The sequence below is a fragment of the Meles meles genome, chromosome 8, assembly GCF_922984935.1.
Source record: "Meles meles chromosome 8, mMelMel3.1 paternal haplotype, whole genome shotgun sequence".
In the NCBI taxonomy this organism is placed as follows: domain Eukaryota; kingdom Metazoa; phylum Chordata; class Mammalia; order Carnivora; family Mustelidae; genus Meles; species Meles meles.
The window spans coordinates 64434518-64454023 of NC_060073.1; the positions used below are offsets into that span (position 1 = coordinate 64434518).

The window sequence follows — 19506 nt, forward strand, 5'->3', positions numbered from 1 at the left end:
TTCTAAGTTCTCATGAATGTGGATGCCCAGGCAGCAGCCCAAAGCCTTCCTCATTTCCATCTCAATCTCCAGGAAGAATTACAATGAGAACAAGAGCTATTGAGGCAGAGAACAGACTGTGAATATTAAAGTACACACTAGGCGGGAGCCAGCAAAAGAAAGAATAAAAGAGGTTTTCATTTTGGATCTAACAAAGTGTAAGAGTCAAATCCTATTCACTCACCTGCCATACACACTCTGCACCAAACAGTACCTTTCCAAGGAGCTTTTCCAAACCCTTCAATTATTATTTACTTCTTCCTATCCCCTATGCATTTATTAGATATCTCTTAAGTCTCAGAGTCTGAGCTAGGCACATAGTAATATAATGAGTAAAGCTCAATCCCAACCTTGGGAAACTAAATCTAACGGAGAAACAAGTACATACAGCAGGATTCTTACTGAGTATAACTAATACCCCCCAAAAAAGTTAACTGATGAGAGATCAAAATTTCCTAGTAAATTTTTTCAAAACAATTGATTGAGGCTTAATTTATCAAGATAAACGTAAAACAAAATTTTCTAATTCTTAATGTTTAACAAAATTTTAAGTTGTAATTGCCTATAAGGTAATTCTTAAACCAAAGAAAACCAAAGTCATGTCACATTTGGCTTTCAAAACACGTTGATAAGTAGATCAATTTTGTAAAAATATTCAAGAGCTTCACCAATCTTTCCCAAGGGTCTATTTTAATCCTTTGTTACTCAAATCATTGTCCTCTGAATCTCATATTATGTCATTACTCACGCTTATTTCCCCTTCAATTTTAAACTGGTCTAACTGTACCTAATCTTCATTTGTCAATGATTTTTGCATGTGTGGTTCAAGCATTCTCTAATACTGCTTTATTTCAAATTCATAAAAGTCTTCATGTTGGGCGCCTGGGTGGCTCAGTGGGTTAAGCCACTGCCTTCGGCTCAGGTCATGATCTCAGGGTCCTGGGATCGAGTCCCGCATCGGGCTCTCTGCTTGGCAGGGAGCCTGCTTCTCTCTCTCTCTCTCTCTCTCTCTCTCTCTCTGACTGCCTCTCTGCCTACTTGTGATCTCTCTATGTCAAATAAATAAATAAAAATCTTTAAAAAAAAAAAAAAAAAAAAAAAAAGTCTTCATGTTTTACAGAATTGTGTTTTTTTTTCTTTCTTTTTTTTTTTTTTTTTTTTTTTGGTCAGTGTCCATTTGCATTGTATTGTTAGGTGTTAATTATCCTACCATTAGAAAGGCACTTAGTAAGAAAGAGGGTGAAGAGGACAGAGTCCAGTGGAGAGCAAGGAGGGATGCTTGAGTGGGGATTAACTTTACAAGTGATCAGTTCCTATGGATAACAAATGAACTTCTAATTACAGTGCAAAGGATGGAAAAATGCTATGGACATTCCAAAAAGCTTAATAAACTGTTGAGTATATAAGTAAACTGCTATTCAATCATCCAACAAGGATTTGTTGACTGCTCAAGATGCTAAGTATATAGTAAGGAATGAAAAAAAGTACTACCTGTTTTAGTTCATTCAGGGTGCTATAACAGAATACCATAGACTGGGTGGCATACAAAAAAAAAAGAAATTTGTTTCTTACAGTTCTGGAGGCTAGGCAGTTCAAGATCAAAGCACCAGAAGATTCAGTGTCTGGTGAGAACTCTTCCTAGCTCACAGATGCAGTCTTCTCACTGTGTCCTTGCATAGCAAAAGGGGCAAGGGAACTCTCTAGGGTCTCTTTTATGAGAACACTAACCCATTCATAAGGGTTCCATCCTCATGACTTAATCACCTCCTAGAGACGCCACCTCCCCAGTCATCATATTGGGCATTGAGATTTAACATATAAATTTGGGAAAGACATAAACGTTCAGTGTACAGCACACCCTCAAGAATTTGTAATCATGCATAGGTAGATGAGGTCTGGAAGACGCGGCATCCAAGTTGGATCTATGAATTAAGAGTTGTTTTTTGGGGTTTTTGTTGTTGTTGTTGTTGTTTAAGATTTTATTTATTTGTCAGAGAGAGAGACAGAGCGCGCACACAAGCAAAGAGAGTGGCAGGCAGAGGGGGAGAAAGAAGTAGGCTCCCCGCTGAGCAAGGAGCCCAATGCAGGACTTGATCCCAAGACCCTGGGATCATGACCTGAGCCGAAGGCAGTGGCTTAACCAACTGAGCCACCCAGGCGTCCCGTTGTTGTTGTTTTTTAAAGATTTTATTTATTTATTTAACAGACAGATATCACAAGTAGGCAGAGAGGCAGGCAGAGAGATGGGGGTGTTGGGGAGCAGGCTTCCTGCCGAGCAGACAGCCCAATATGGGGGCTAGATCCCAGGACACTGGGATCATGACCTGAGCCAAAGGCAGAGGCTTTAACTCACTGAGCCACCCAGGCGCCCCATGAATGAAGAGTTTTAATAGTAGAAAGGGAAAAGATATTCTAGGCTGAGGGAACAGAATGATAGGATATATGAAAGTGAATGAAACTGAAAGTCTTTCTAGAGAGCTGGAGTAGGGTCAGGAGAAATAAGGCTAAAAAAGCAGGTCAGGTCAAATTATAAAGTTTCCTGAAAAACAACTCAGGTTACACATTATCTTACAAGTAATGGGGACATACTGATTGTTTTGGGGCAGAACAGTAACAGGATCAGAATTATTCTAGGCAGAATCATGAATGAATAAGAGGGCAGAAACTGGTGGCCAGGACACTAGTTAAAAGCCTAGAGAAAAGATGATTATGGTCAAAACCAAGCAGAGGAGATAGAAAAACAAAAACACATTTGAAAAAATTGCAGGGATAAAACTGCCAAGACTTACTAATCCTTGATAGTGTGAACTCATTCATTCAGCAAATATTGACAACACTTACTATGTTCCACCCACTGTACTAGGTGTTGAGGTACGATGATAGACAAAAGAGATTTAATCTTTGATTCCATGAAGTTGGAAGTCTAGACATACAATAAACAGGTAAGTACAGAATTACAGATCATTATGAATGCCATTACAGAAAACAACAAAGTACCAGGAAAGGATAATGGGAGGGCGGGGGTCTTCTTTAGATTAGACAGGTCCTGGCTCACACTTGTTTTCTAAAAGAAGAAAAAGTGGGGAGAAAGAAACCAGACTTGTTAAGAAGCCAGAATTGGGGAAAAACATACTAGGTGAGAACAGGTATGAAGGCCCTGAGGCAAGAAAGATTTTCTCAAACTCTGCAGAACAGGGGAAAAAAAAAATGCCAATCACTCTGAAGCAACAGCCAGTGCAGTAGACAGTGGCACCAGATGAAGTTAGACAAAACAAAAACAAGGACACTCTCAGAAACTTACAAATCACATTTAAGATTTTATATTTTTTCCTAAATAAAACAAAGAGCATTTACAGGTTTTAAGCAGAGTTCAGTTACAAGATTACTGCAGTAGTCTGGGATAGAGATAGTGGGAGTGTGGATTAGAGAGGTGACAATAGACATGGAGAGAGGTAGATGGATTCAAGAAATACATAGAAAATAAAATTGGTAAGATTGGAAGTGGAGTAGGAATGAAGGATAGGAGATAAGGAGGTGTCAGGAGTGAATTTTAACTTTGTGATTTGAGCAACCAGGGAAACAAAGATGCCACTAAGACAGGGAGGACTGAGTTTGTGGGGAAAGATCAAGAATGCAGTTATAGAGCATATTAAGTAGGAAATGTAAGACCCCAAAATGGAAATATCAATTGGGTAAGTGGATATATGGATCTAGAGCTAAGGAGAGAGATTTAGGCTAGAGAAATATGGGAAAATGCGGGAGTTGCCAGCATATACATGGTATTCAGAGGCAGGACAATGAATGAGGTGAAGTAGAAAGAGTCTGGTATAAGAAGAGGAGAGGATCTCACCCTTGAGGAATCCCAAAATTAAAAATAAACTAAATAAAATCAAGATAGAAAAAGGCAGGGTATCGGGGTGGCTCAGTCAGTTGAGCAGCTGCCTTCTGCTCAGGTCACAATCCCAGCGTCCTGGGATCAAGCCCCGCATCGGGCTCCCTGCTCAGCGGAGAGCCTGCTTCTCCCTCTCCCTCTGTTTGCCACTCTGCCTACTTGTACTCTTTCTCTCCCAAGTAAATAAATAAAATCTTTTAAAAAAAGAAAAAGGCAACAAAATAAACTGAGGAATCATCAGACAGAGGAGGCAAATGAAGAAAATGTTATCACAGAAGGCAAAAGAATATTTTAAAGGGAGTAACCAAAAAGGCAAATAGAGAGGTCGAGTAAGATGAGAATGAAAAGAAATCCCATGGCTGCTAACATCACAAAAAGAAAGACATCCAAGCATTAAGATTCCCTTGGTGAAAGAACATACTGATACCCAGAAAGTGGTCATGCAAAACAAACAAAAGAAAAACCTGAATCTGAATTAGCCTTTATATACTACTTTACATGTACATACAGGACCAAGGAACTTGTCAAACAAAAATGGGAAATGCAAAATCCAGGCAGGGGAAAATTCTACAGAACAATGTGGTTTCTTCAACAACAACAACAAAAACCTGAAAGGGGGGAGAAAGAGATTGAGAGGAATTTTAGAGATTAAAAGAAACAAAAAAGACCTATCAACCAATCTCTCTGTGTAGTCCTTATCTGGATTCTGCTTCAGACTGTTAAAGAAGAGAAAAAGTATGGCATTTGAATTGCAACTGAATATTTTTGTGACCTTAAGGGATTACTGAGTATGTATGTGCCCCTATGGTTTTTGGTTGCTTTGGGGTTTTGTTTGTTTTATATAGATTTGGCACCACGGAGGTCATTATGGGCCTTAGTAAGAGTGGTTGTTATGAGGTGGTGAGGGTAGAAGTAGACTGGAGTAAGCTTTCAGGTAAACAGGAGGTAAGAACCTGGAACCAGAAGTTGTAAACACTATTTAAAGAAGACTGGCTTTGAAGAAGAGCAAAGATAGGATTTAGCTGGAGGCTGACATGGGATCTCAGGAGAGCTTTTATTTGGTAGGGAAGCAAAAAATTGTTTTTATTTAAATAGAACATTTGAATGCTGCTTATGATAATTCAGTAGAAAGTAAAATCTAAAGATGCAGTGAAATGAGGTTTCTGAGATGGGACCGTGGGAAGAAATCTAAAAGCATGTGAAGGAGTGGGCCTTCCTTTGAAAGAGGAATGGGCAAAGACAAAAACAGGTGCAAATCCAAGTAGATTCTTAGATTCAGTAGTAGGAATATGAAGTTTCTACTTTATCTGTGATATGGAAAGGAAAGTACAGTAGGGCAATTAGGGGTCGGGGGAGGAAGAAATCCAGGGGAAAGCATGACAGGTGGAGATGGAAGGGAGAATGAAGATAACCCTGAATTTTTTTTTTTAAAGCAGCTATTTCCAGAGCCAAAAAACATGGTGGTTGGGGGGGGGGGGGGGGGGACAGGTTTTTGGAAATAGAAAATTAGTCAATTGAATAGATTAACTCCTAAAGAAATCACTGCAAGAAAAACTGTAGTCTATTTTCAGTTTGCAAATATTAAATCCTGTCAAGAGCACATTTGGTCTTTATATTCCTTGACAGAGTAATCCTACCTATGGGAATTTATTCTTAAAAAAAAAAAAAAAATCTTTTACGGGAGAAAGCTGTATGTAGTGTTACAGATAAAATTACAGTGTGATTTATAACAGGAAAAGAAAACCTAAATGATTGTGATAGTTAGTTTTATGTGTCAACTTGGCTAGGCTACAGCACCCAGTTACCTAATTAAATCTAGGTACTAATCTAGGTTCTGCTGGGAAGGTATTTTGTAGATGTATTTAACATCTACAAGTCAGTTGACATTAAATAAAGGGATTATTCTTCCTTATCTAATAGTAGGTTTCATCCAATCAGTTTAAAGGCCTCAAGAGCAAAACTGAGGTTTCCCCACAAAGAAAGAATTCTATTTCTGTTTCTCTGCTAGAGCACTGACTGATTGATGCAATGGTTTTAGGCAAATTATGAAATATCGTCTAAAATTTTATAATGAGCACTAAGAAATAATATGAGGAAATGTTTATACATCAAGAAAAAAAAGGCAAACAACCAATTTAGATCTACATTGTGATTACAACTATGTAAACATGTATGTTTATACATAAAAAAAGGAACAATAAAGTGTTTATTCATTAGAGTAATGGAATCCTGGCTGACTTTAAAATTTATGAACAGTGTTACAAAATAGTTTGTAAAACAGAGCCCTGTTATTTTTAACAGAAGTTAGTAACATTATTGTTAAGCCTTATTAAAATTAGGTAGCACTTTAAAGAAACTCCGAATAATCTAAAAGGAAACTATGAATTTTGAAATGTTGCCTTGGATATTACTGAAAAGAATGGACCCTCTGGAAGATAAATATGCCTACAAAGACCTCAATCTAATGCCATTTTTCAGCAACAAAGAATTCTTCAACTCAAATGAAACGAAGAAAGACCCAGAATGGCAAAGTAGCCAGTGATCAACTTGTTCAGCTTAAGAATTTCCCACATCCTTAGCTAGCCTCAGGGCATGCATCTAACTTTGACCCAGATCAGGTACTTGTACTGGGTAGCTGAATATTAGAACATTAAGGTTTCTTCTCTCCTTCCCTCTCCCAACATCAGCCAATGGAAGGATTCTCGTATGTTTATTGAACTTGAGAAAAACCAAACAAATGCTCTCAGTAAAGAAGTCATATGGACCTCAGTTTGATGCTGGCTGCACTTTCATTTTTGCAAACAAAAAATATTTATTGAGTGACTATGCTAGGAACTGTGAATACAATTATGAGCAGAAAAGGGTAATTTTTATTTTAAGGAAAAGGGTGCTATATTAAAACTCACCCTCTTTAGGATCCATGTCTTAAAGAGAAATAATTCTCTAGAGCTTAGGGTCTGGTAGGGCAGATAGACATTAATCAAATAATCCCATAGTATAATGGGTAAGAGTATGGTTCTATGTAAATAAATAATGATACAAATGCTTAAGTGTTTTAGAGTGAAGCACACTGGTGCCTGCAACTTATTTGGAATTGCTTCAAAACAAGATGGATTAATGAATGGATTAAGGGATGGATAGATATTCAAATACAGCAAAACATTACAGAATCTAAATAGTGAGTATATGGGTGCTTTCTGCACATACCTCCCTCCTAATACTTTATTATAATTTTTAAACATACAAAAAAGTTGAAATAAGTGTACCATGAAATATTTTTTTTTAAAGATTTTATTTATTTATTTGATAGACAGAGATTGCAACTAGTCAGAGAGGCAGGCAGGGAGAGAGAAGAGGAAGCAGGCTCCCTGCTGAGCAGAGACCCTGGGATCATGACCTGAGCTGAAGGCAGAGGCTTTAACCCACTGAGCCACCCATGCGCCCCACCATGAAACATTTTCAAGAGGAGTCAACCTACAGGAAGGATTTTGTGTGTGTGATATGAAAATTTCAATCTTTGACCAAGAGTTCTACTTAGATATTATAGATACCAAGATACCACTGATATTATAGATATAATCAGTTTGCCCATCAATATTGGTTTACTTGTTTGTGTCAGCTGACAGTGATAGAGAACATTCTATACTCAAAATACTAAGCTAAAAGTGTGGCACTATACAGGAGGGGAGGGCCCTCAGGCACTAATTGTCTCTGTCTATAAAATCGATTTAATAATCCCTTCTCAGTCTCTCAGAATTCAACAGGATATTGCATAGGGTAACATTTTGAAAAGTCTCTTCCTACCACCCCAACTTTATCAAGTACCATTCACTCTTGTTCCATGTACACCAGCCATAATCACTTTCTTTTTTAGTTCCTATGTTGAGCTAAACCAGAGCTATTTAACAGAAATATAATATGAGCCATTAACACGAGCCACATATGTAATCTTAAATTTTCTAGTAGCTAGTTTTAAAAGCTAAAAAAAAGGTGAAATTAATTTGAAAATCTGTTTTAACCCAATTTATCAAAAATGTTAACATTTCGATATATACTAAACATAAAAATTAGTTGTATTCTTTATTCAGTACTAAACCTTCAAAATCTAGTATATATTTTATACTTACAGCTCATCTATGTACTTGAACCAGCCACATTTCAAGTGTTCAGTAGCTTGTCTAGTATTGTCTAGGAGTTACTATCTTGAGCATCATAGCTCTAAACTTTTACCTACTTTAAGCGTCTTTGTGCACTTAAAATGTTCCCTCTGCATGACAGGCTCTTCACCCTATTCTCTGAATGACCAATACCTATTTATCTTGCATTTATTAGTTTAAAAGCCTCATTTCCTCAATGAGGCCTTCCCCTTCATCATTCCCAAATTCTCTGTATTAGTCCTTTACCTTCCTTGTAGGACTTAAAACCTGCAACTACTTATTTGTACATTCAATGCTTTTTTTGAAATTCCCCTCTGGAATGTAAGCTTTAGAGGAGCAAGGAAAAGGATCATTTCTATATTGTTTATGATTGTACCCTGAGTATTAATCACAATGCTTGGCACATAAGAAGCAACCAATAAATATTTGCAGACTAATTAAGAAATTTATAAACAGATGCACTGTAGAGATGTACTGAGTTTGTATGCAAATGAAAGTATGTGTATTTTGCCATTCCCATCTAGCCTGGGACCTTTACAAAACAGTCAACTTCAGAGAATGCTCTGGCAAGCAGTAATAGTTAGAAACATGATTTTGGGGGCACCTGCATGACTCAGTCAGTGAAGCATCTGACTCTTGATTTTGGCTCAGGTCATGATCTCAGGGTCATGATATCGATCCCCGATTCCCAAATAGATCTGGGCACTGAGTGTGCAGCACTGAGTGAGCACACTGAATGTGCTTAAGATTCTCTCTCTCCGGGGTCGCCTAGGTGGTTCAGTGGGTTCAGCTTCTGCCTTACCGAGCCCTGCATTGGGCTCTCTGCTCAGCGGGAAGCCTGCCTCCCCCTCCCACTCTGCCTGACTCTCTGCCTACTTGTGATCTCTGTCTGTCAAATAAATAAATAAAATCTTTAAAAAAAAAAAAAAAGATTTTTTTTCTCTCCCTACCCTCACCCCCACCCTATCCCCCCACCCCTTTGCCTATGTACAGGCATGCATTTTCTCTCTCTCTAAAGAACAAAAACAAAAACAAAACAAAGCAAAAAAAGCCATGATTTTTGGAAAGAGAACAAGCTGTAAATAGCTTTTGCCATGTCCCAAGGAACCAGGAATTTTTTAGAAGTCAAGGAAAATGAAGGAAGTGCCACTGGTCAAAGCAACATTCAAATGATCAGGAGCCAACTAGATTTGGAGACAGAGGATATGGATTAAAGATGCATTTCCAAACTCGTGGCCTTGTTATTATAGACAAGCTCTTAACATGTTTCCATCTATAAAAATATGATGTCTTAAGGATAGAATTAAATTAAATGAGATTATATATGAAAGTGTTTTGAAAATAGTAAGTCTAAAAATATATTAACTGTCTCTAGGCTGCTCAGGAAATTGGACTTTCCAAATACTATCATCATGAATTTTTTCCCTTTGCTCACCTGGTTTCTTGTTTTAAGATACTTTGCAGATTATATATAGATAACTTCTTAAACAAATCAAGGAAAATCTACCCTGATATCAAATAAAAATCTCAGACACAGGACTGATCAGATAAGTCCAGATAGGAAAATAATCTTAAATGGAAGAAATGTTATATAGTAATTCTCCAACAGGTGATAGGGGACTAAGAGTCCCTCCACTGTTATCAGGTCTCACTGTACTCATTCCCCAACCTCTTGCCCACTGAGAGCTGTTTCCACACTAAAATAGTTACTGATGGACTATGTTCTAGTGTATTACAGAACAAGGGTGAAGGCAGAGAGGAGGAGTATGAAGGTAAAAAAAAATCACTGTCATAAAATATTTGAGCTGGGGAAGTTAGCATTAGATGTAATGCATCTATAAAACAGCTAAGGAAAACTGAGGCTCAGAGTGGTTAAGTGATTTGCCATGGTCACACAGTAATAATCATAAAAATGTCTTCAAATCCCAGCTTGATCTTCCTGCTCCTAAATTTCCTCATCTATAGGGGTGCCTGGGTGGATCAGTGAGTTGGGCCTCTGCCTTTGGCTCAGATCATGATCTCAGGGTCCTGGGATCAAGCCCTTCAATGAGCCCTGCATGCGGCTCTCTGCTCTGCGGGGAGCCTGCTTCCCCCCTCTGCATGCCTCTCTGCCTACTTGTGATTTCTCTCTCTCTCTCTCTCTCTGTCAAATAAATAAATAAATCTTTTTAAAAAATTTCTTCATCTATAAAATGACTGTAAAACAGAATACCTCTTACAGGATTATTCTGAGGAGGGAAAATCAAAGTAAAGTACTTGGTACCATGAAAGTCCTTGGTGGAAGGTCAGTTGTGATGAGGCTGATGATGCTGATTTGTTACTGATCTCATTTATCCCCAACGAACAATGATGTTGGGGAAAGCAGGTGGCTGGGAAACAGGGAGATCACCAACCCAAACTTATTTTTTAAGAACATTAAAAAATAGATGAAATGATACTATTGGTTACATTTCCACAATAAAACTAGCAGGTTTGGGGTTTTTTTTTTTTTCCTTTATTTTTCTGTATTCTCAAAAGTCTAAAGGACCTACTACAAATCATAGCTGTGCTGCTATATAGCCTCAGGCAATTCAATTAACCTGTTTCCTATTCTATAATATGGAGATAAAATAATATCTGTCCTAAGCCACAGAGTTGTTGAAAGAATAAAGTAAGATAATATTAGTGAAAATATTTTGTACACTAGAGGCCCTTCACCATCTAGGCCTCGTCTTCCTCTCTGCTCTTACCCCTCACCACTTTGTGTCCTATCCTCTAAGTGTACTAAAATACCCAGAGTTGGGCGCCTGGGTGGCTCAGTGGTTTAAGCCGCTGCCTTGGGCTCAGGTCATGATCTCAGGGTCCTGGGATCGAGTCCCACGTCGGGCTCTCTGCACTGAAGGGAGCCTGCTTCCCTCTCACTCTCTCTGCCTGCCTCTCTGCCTACTTGTGATCTCTCTCTGTTAAAATTAATAAAAATAAAAAAAAAAATTTAAAATACCCAGAGTTCCCCAAACATGCTCTCAAGCCATACAGTCCTCACCCTGCTCTCTTTCAAGAAGGTTCTTCCACTCTCCTCTCTTCCCACCCCTCCCCAACTGTGCGTGGTTAAACCGTGCTCCCCTTTCAGAAGACAACTTAGCTGTCACTTGCCTTAAGAAAGCTTGCCAGACAAACCCCATTTCAGGTGAAGTAGATGCCTTTCCTCTCTTTACACAGCATGAGCCTGTATCTCCACGTGTCATTTTTGTCTCAATATAATTGTCTATGGACATGTCTGTTTCTCAACTATAAGCCTAAGGGCAGAGACCAGGTATGATTCATCTATTTCTTCGGAGCCCCTGACAATGCCCCATGTTTAGTATGTGTTTAGCAAATGAAACTTAAATGACAATTAAAACATTTCATATGTGGGGCACCTGGGTGGCTCAGTGGGTTAAGGCCTCTGCCTTCGGCTCAGGTCATGATCTCAGAGTCCTGGGATCGAGCCCACACTGGGCTCTCTTCTCAGTGAGGAGTCTGCTTCCTTCTCTCTCTCTGCCTGCCTCTCTGCCTTCTTGTGATCTCTGTCTGTCAAATAAATAAATAAAATCTTTTAAAAAAAAGATTGTTAAAGCATTTCATATGCTAGGTACCTAAGACTTCTATGCAAAATATTATAATGTAAAGCAATACTGCTCAATCTTGGCTGTATACCAGAATCACCTATAAACCTTCAAAAATAGAAATTCCAAGAGATTTTGATTAAGTAGACTATACAGCCCAGGCAACAGTATTTTTTTTTTTAAATATCTTCACAAGTAGTTCAAATGCATAGCCAAAATTCAAGATCACTGCTAAAAACAATTGAAGTCATTAAGTTATAACAATTCTACCTAACATCTATATAACTTAACATCCTACAATTCTTTTTCATGTATATTATTTTTTTAATCCAGTATTGTCAACATACAGCATTATATTGGTTTCAGGTATACAATATTCATTTTCACACATATTTTTAATTGAATCTTCACAATTCTGTAAGTTAGGTGTTATTTCTATTTTCAAACTAAGAAATAGATATTTAAGTAAGTGTCCAAATAGGTCTTTGCCTAACTTCAAATTTAATGGTCTCCCTTCTACATCTGTCTCCTTCCCTAGAAAGTGACAGGCAATATTGCAGCAACATAGAAAGTACGTGGGGACAAGGGTTCAAATGAGAAAGACATGAATCCCAGCTTTGTGGGAATCAGGGAGAGAATAAGGAAAGTGAGGCCTTGAAGATACAAGCGGGCAGAGGAGGGTGGAAGCCACACATATCGTGTCATCATCAGAATATGAGGAGATAGCTGGAAGTGGAAAAGTGAAGTAAGAAAGTCCCATACACAAGAGTGAACTTCCCAATGCTGCATGCAAGTTACCTCACCCCGACTCCAAGAATAAGAGCCAGATATAATGGACTTGTTAGAGCTAAGACTTAGGTCACCTTTAGAGAATTAATACCAAGCAAAATCATATTAATGAGGGATCAGTGAACTTCTGGTTCTTTCTAGACTTATCATCACACTATTCTTAGAGAGGGGATAATCTGGAGGATCCTAGCACATAGATCATTTCCCCCATCTCAAAGACTGGAAGAATAGAATGGTGGAGGAAGTTACTTATGAAAGATAAAGCTTAACATAATAGTAGAAAAATATATAACATAACAATAATAAATTTATGATGGCAAAGGGAAATGAATATTCCGTCAGTGGTGACTCAGAACACTGGATAAATAAAGTCTGATCTTTCAGCTTCAGTGGTAAAGTGTTATCTTGTGAGTCTATAATATGACCATCTGATAGTGTTTTACCAGCAATTATTTTTTTGTAGTTCAAACGCTGGACTTCAGTCAAGATTGTCTTAGGGGGAAAAGGCCAAAGGGATTAGAAAGCAATCTAAAAGGACACTTCTAGGGCTCCAAAGTTTAGTTTCAAGGTTTAAAAGGCAATATGATACAGTGGCAAAAGTGAAGTACTACATTGAGATTCAAAAAATGTAGTTTTAAACCAATATTTAGTCATTTGCTAATGATGTGCCTTTGAGCAAACCAAGACTTCTATAATCCAGTCTCCTAACTCATAAAATGGAAATACCTATCTCACAGGGCTGTTGTGAAGACTAAACAAAAAACACCAGGGAAAGATGTTATTCTTTTCCTGTATGAATGATAAATGTACATGCATATAAAACTGTCCTTACCAATCTTTCTGTGCACAAAGAAAGAGAGCAGGCAAAACGAAGAAAAAGTTTATAATAACTCTCATGGCAACATACTTGCAAAATGTTCCTATATCCTCGGTACAGAAAAATTAAAGCAGCCTGGGTAATGAACATTACTCATAATTGCTGGTATCAGGTGAATATGAACTGGAATGGGGGTTTCAGCAAAACCTTGAACAAGTTCTCATTGTCAGTGTGAACTTCAACCTCCTTATCCATTAAACAGAGATACTAGTAATCATCTTACATGCTTATTTTGAAGACTGGAGAAAACAATTCATATAATGTCTGCTACATAACAGATGTTCAATAAAGTTTACCACCACCTAACAACAGCAAACAAATTATACTTTCCAAAGTTTCCTTTATATTCAATATTTTATTTAGTTGCTTCATAAACTTGTAAGCCAATCATAGCAACTGTTACTATCCCCATCTTAGAGTTGGACAAAAGGCACAGAGATAAAATTATTCCCATAAGATCATACAGTAAAAAGAGACTAAATTAACTTTCCCTGACCATTCCTCCCACCCCAAATTATATTAGTCTTTAAGAATTAAAATGACATCATGAAATGATATATGCTTTTGAAAACTGTAAGCTTCTCTCTTTCAAAAAAAAAAAAAAAGTTTTTTCCCTACTTTCTAATTACCGTTTAGAAAGATTTAAAAAGGGGGAAAGAAAAATTCATTAAAACCAGCAACAACATGGGGCGCCTGGGTGGCTCAGTGGGTTAAAGTCTCTGCTTTCAGCTCAGGTCATGATCCCAGGGTCCTGGGATCCAGCCCCACATCGGGCTCTCTGCTCCGTGGGGAGCCTGTTTCCTCCTCTCTCTCTGCCTGCCTCTCTGCCTAGTTGTGATTTCTCTCTGTCAAATAAATAAAATATTTAAAAAAAAAAAACCAGCAACAACATAATTGAGAATTGTCTCAAATTAACAATTATTGATTCCACCTTGATTGTTCTTTTCATTTTCCCCATCAAAGCTACTGATCTCTTAACTAAAATTTTTTAAAGGTCTGCTTATCAAAATGATACTTATTTGATCAACTATTCCTAAACTGAAAAAAAATTAGAAAGTCAAATTTCTCCCATCTTGATGAGTATATGTCACATATGTACCCCTCTATTTCATCCTTTCATCTCAGCACTTATCATACCATGCTGTAATATCTTTAACGCTGTGAGGACTTGAACTGCATCCAATGCACACCTGAACATCCTGTCCCAGCGTAGGGCCTTGCACATGGTAGAGAAAGACTCAAGAAGCATTTATAAATAAATGAACAAATGAAGCCAATCTCTCCGAGGGTAGTTAGGAAAGGAAAAAACTGGATATGAAATCTTAGGGCTAATAGGAAAGTGAAAGAAACAAAATATTTTAAGAGCTTCATAAGGAAGAGAAACCCCTGTGTGGAGTCAAACAGGCCCTTGTATGGCTTTAAGTATCACTAGAGAAAGACAAAAACCACAGAAGATCCGGAAGAGACAGTTTCAAGTCAAAAGACTCAAACATTAGGGCACTTATTTAGATTTGCAAAACCAGGTTGCAAATTCCCAAGAAACAATCCTAATCTAAGATATTTCAACAGCAGTTTTCAGGTTTTGATTCAAAGAACTCTAGCTGAAAAATACTGCAGGCTTTGGTGGAGCAGGACAGATGTAAAACGGAAGAAAACTCAGTCTAAAACAAATCCCCAAAAATGTTAGAATCCACTTGGATTTGCATATTGGAGTGTGGGTCCTCTTCATTCTAAGAACTATTCTTAAATAAAACCCCACTATGAACAGCTGGCTGCAAATAGGGCTAAATCCTCTTACACTTTTTATTCAACAAATATTTGAGAGCCTGCTATATGCTACTGCTCTAGGCACAGGGAATATGGTAACAAACAAAATAGACACAATGCTCTCAGGCAGCTTTCAATCTACCGGCAAAAGATACATGACAGATAGAAGGGATGGACTGACAGGCAGTAAGTGCTAAGGAAGAAAAAGAAGGGAGGGAGAGAGAAAGAAAACACAGAAGGAAAGAGTGGGAGGGAGCTGGCAAGGAGCTGGTCTTATCAAAAACAGATCTTTTAACTCTGTGGTTTTCAAACTTTAGCAAGTGTCAGAATCACCTGGAGGGCTTGTTAAAGCAGAGGTTTGGGGGCCCCAACCCCACAGTTTTTCATCTATAGGTCTGGGATGGGAAAAGTAATTTGCAATTCTATCAAATTCCCAGACTATGTTGATGCTGTTGGTGTAGGGACTGCACTTGGAACTAACTGTTCTAACCCAACAGAACCTGCCCTCAAGAAATTGACAGGTTAATGGGGGGGGGGGGGGGGGCAAATAATTGCAATAAAGTACTATAGAGAGCTTTGAGACTAGTATGTACCTGAGCCAGAGGATAGAAGAGCAACCAATTCTATGGAAGTAATAGGAGTGACTTAGGGACAGCTTCCCAGAGGTCCAACAAGCACTTCTCCACAGGCAGATGAGGGGGGTGGGGGCAGCATTTCAACAGGGAAGAACAGCACCAGGCAAAAGCAGAGAAGTGTATGGCAGAGGAGTTATATAAAGTGAGGCTGCAAACGTAAGCAGTAATCTGATCTCCAAGAGCTTCTTATTCACGTTAAAAAGTTTGGTTTTTTAAAGATTTTATTTACTTATTTGACAGATAGAAACAGTGAGAGAGGGAATACAAGCAGGCAAAGTGGGAGAGAGAAAAGCAGGCTTCCAGTTGAGCAGGCAGCCCAAAGCAGGGTTCAATCCCAGGCCCCTGAGATCATGACCCAAACCCAAGGCAGATGCTTAACGACTGAGCCACCCAGTGCCCCAAAAAGTTTAAAAATTTATCTTTAGCCAATGACTAGTTGGGAAGTAAGGAGAAATGACGTGATTGAGTATAACTTTACAAAGATCTCTCTGGATACATAGGGCCCTTCTTTCACAAAGCGCTGGTTTCTCCAAGCCTCCAGGGTCTCATAAAGTGTGCTTAGTAAATGTATATTTAATTGAACTGAACAAGCTTTCTGTCAAGTGCTATCTTATGGATGAGTGGTAGGTCACCACCTTCCCCACAAGACTCACTTTGGCCTGGACAAGACTTGCAGAACAGGTCCAGCAGCCTCAATTACTGCACACTACTCCTTGTACAACTGGAGTCCCCCCAGAGATTAGGGCAGGCCTTCATTGTTTACATGTCTACCTCACCCACTAGACTTTGAGCTCTTTGAAAACAGAGAATATCTTAAAAGACTCCGAATCCCCATAGCGCAAGCAGGAGACCCAAAACAGTAGCTCTCCATACTCTGGCAATATTGGGTAAATGAATGACTGAGTAAGCAAATTTACCAATAAACGCATGATCTCATATAGGTAAGGATACAGATAAGCTTCAGGGTCCATGTTCCCAAAACCCTTTGAGAAGTAGAGTTTCCAGCTGAGGTGAGGTGGATTTCATATGCACCTGATAAAGGATTTCCCAAATAGGAACAAAAATGTTACAAGTGCCATAAAAATCCTGTAGACTTCTGGGAAACCCACTGAGAAGTAAGTTTTGCCTGAAAGGAGTTTGAAGGTAGATGCCAGCAAAGACCTTGTTGGGGGGGGGGGGGGGTAGATGAGGCGTGTGGCGGGATTACTCAATGAACTCTTTAAAAGCTGAGTACGGGGGCGCCTGGGTGGCTCAGTGGGTTAAAGCCTCTGCCTTCAGCTCAGGTCATGATCCCAGGGTCCTGGGAGCGAGCCCCACATCGGGCTCTCTGCTCCGCGGGGAGCCTGCTTCCTCCTCTCTCTCTGCCTGCCTCTCTGCCTACTTGTGATTTCTCTCTGTCAAATAAATAAAATATTAAAAAAAAAAAAAAAGCTGAGTACGTGCTGGATACCTGCTGATTTCTAGGACTTAAAAAGTGCTGGAATTTTAAGGCTGGAAGTGTCCTGCTCAAGGTCACAAAGTAAGTAGGTGAAGTCACAAGGTAAGACCAATGAGGCATCTATATACTGTTGATTCCTGTTTTCTCCTGACAAAGGCACAGTAGACAAAATGAAAGGTTATTCTCAGGAACAAGTTTTAAAACATGGGCTAGACTAATGAATTTGAATTTTTATTGGTAACCATAGTACTAACCCTTTTCTTCACCTTTCAGTTTTGGGGGAAAATTGTAAGACAGTTACCCAAGCAGTTTAACAAGAAGCACTTTGCTCCCAACACACACCAAAACCAAAACTTCTAAAGCATTCTTCCAAAATACCCGCAGCAATGTTTGCTGCTGAAACATTCAAGACAGTAAGGGCCATAATAATCATGTCTTTCGAAATGGAGTATTGAACATAAAGTAACTGTCACTCTCCTTTCCTTGTCTGCTGCTAACTCCACAAGTTAGGGTATTCCCGGGGTGGGGGAGGGGCTGCATAAGTCAAGCTCCCTCCCCTCGTATTTTTCCAGGAGGTGAACCCTAGAGGTGATTCCCCCCGGCCTGGACAGGAGGGGTTTTGGTTTTTGTTTTTTGTTTTTTGTTTTTTTTCCAGGCTGAATGAATCGGACTCCGCTTTGCTAGGCTTCCCGATGGCCCGCCGGGGTTAGCGCCGGAGGACCGCAAAGTTCGCAAGGGAGGCGGCTCCCAGCCCCAGACCTGTCGGGTCTCCCGGCCCCTCCCCCGCTCCGGCCCTCCCCTCCGGGTTCCCAGTTTCTGAGACCGCCGGCCTCTCTGGGCAGTGCACAGGGGGCCTTTGTTGGTCCGCCGAGAGCGGCCGGCAGTGCCGGGCGGCGCCCCGCCTCACCTTACCTGGTGCCCCCTCCCTCCCACCCTGCCCGATAGCAGGGAATGAATGGGCCCCGGCCCCCACCCACGCCGCCCCCACCCCCAGCGCCCCAGCCCCGCAGCCTGCGACGCCAGGGGGGCAGCGCGGGAGGCCGGCTCTCACCTTCCGCGCTCGCTCGGCTCGACTCCGCTCCTCCTCCTCCTCCACCCGGGTGGCGGCGGTCGAGCCGGGGAGTGAGCGCGCGAGTGTGCGCGAGGGGCCGCTTCACTTTCTCCCTCCCGGCGCCGCAGCCGCCGCGCACTCGGCGCCTCCCCCACCCTGCTAGTGCGGAGGAGTCCCCTTAGGACGGGGTGGGGGACGGGGGTCGCGACTGCAAGGGGGCCGGAGGCAATTAGGCGACGCGGGAGAAAGGGGTGCTGTGAGGGGCGAGAATGTGAGGGGGCCTCGGGCCGCCTCTGGGGAACGAGGAGGGGAGACAGAATTCTTTGAGGAGATCTTGAGAGCGCGGGGCCCCGTGAAAGTGGGGTAGGCGTCTGAGGGGAAAGCGTTTGGGAAGTCCGACCGTAAAGCCAGTGAGGGAGACAGCGGGAGGGAGCGTTGTGGAGGAAGCCGTGAGGGGGTGTCTACTGAGCCGCCGGCACCTAGGTCTCCAGCTGCAGCCGCGGCCGGGCCGCCTCCCCCGCCCGCCCTCAGCCGAGCTTATTGTACGCTGCCGGAGCAGGCCCTACTGCCTCTCCCACCGGCTCCCGCCCCCTCCCCCGCGAGGCAGCGGCGCTGGCAGAGCCCGGCCCGCCCCGCCTCCCGCAGGTGGGAGGGGGTGGGGAGGGCTGCCCGACCCACGTGAGGAGGCCAACCCAGGCGTGGGGGAGGGCGAGCGCCTAGGATGACGTCATCGGCGCGTGACGCCAGAGGCTGGGGAATCACCCCGCTGCCTCATGATGTCACTGCGCTCGCGTCTCTCCTCCCCCTGCACCCTCTTCGGCTGCAGACACCTTTGGGCGGCATTTCTCTGGGGAAGGTTCTGGGACGATTTCTGGGGGGTGTTAGTCGTGTGTGTAGTCCAGGGCCCAAAGAGACCGCTAACCCATTGGACTTGGGGTCCTCTTCAGGTTAAAGAGCACCACGGCATCTGCTAGCTTTCATTGCCAAGAGCTAAATTTGAAAACTACCCCATTTCCTGTGACCTCAAAACCAGACAATTATTATACTCTTTGATTTCTTTGTGGAGAAAGGCACAAGGCGGGAGGCCCAGAAATGATAATGGATGTTTGAACTATTGTGAACTGATAGAATCGGTTTCCTTTCGCTTTTTTCTCCTACCACGAAGACTACCGAGACTACGTTCAACCCAAACCTTTCCCCTGAGCTCAGACTATTTCCTTATACCGCCTGGACAGTATTACTTGCATACGCCACTCTGTACCTCAAATCCAAATGTC

At 41.1% G+C, this 19506-nt stretch overlaps 1 protein-coding gene across 1 annotated transcript in view; it reads right to left on the reverse strand.

Moving 5' to 3' along the window:
• The window catches only part of PAK1 (p21 (RAC1) activated kinase 1), a 154954-nt gene extending 136138 nt beyond the window's left edge, over window positions 1-18816 (reverse strand). Inside the window, exon 1 of the mRNA XM_046016053.1 lies at window positions 18230-18816. The gene's annotated coding sequence lies outside the window, so the exon portion shown is untranslated. The remainder of the gene's footprint in view (window positions 1-18229) is intronic.
• Window positions 18817-19506: the final 690 nt, after the last annotated feature.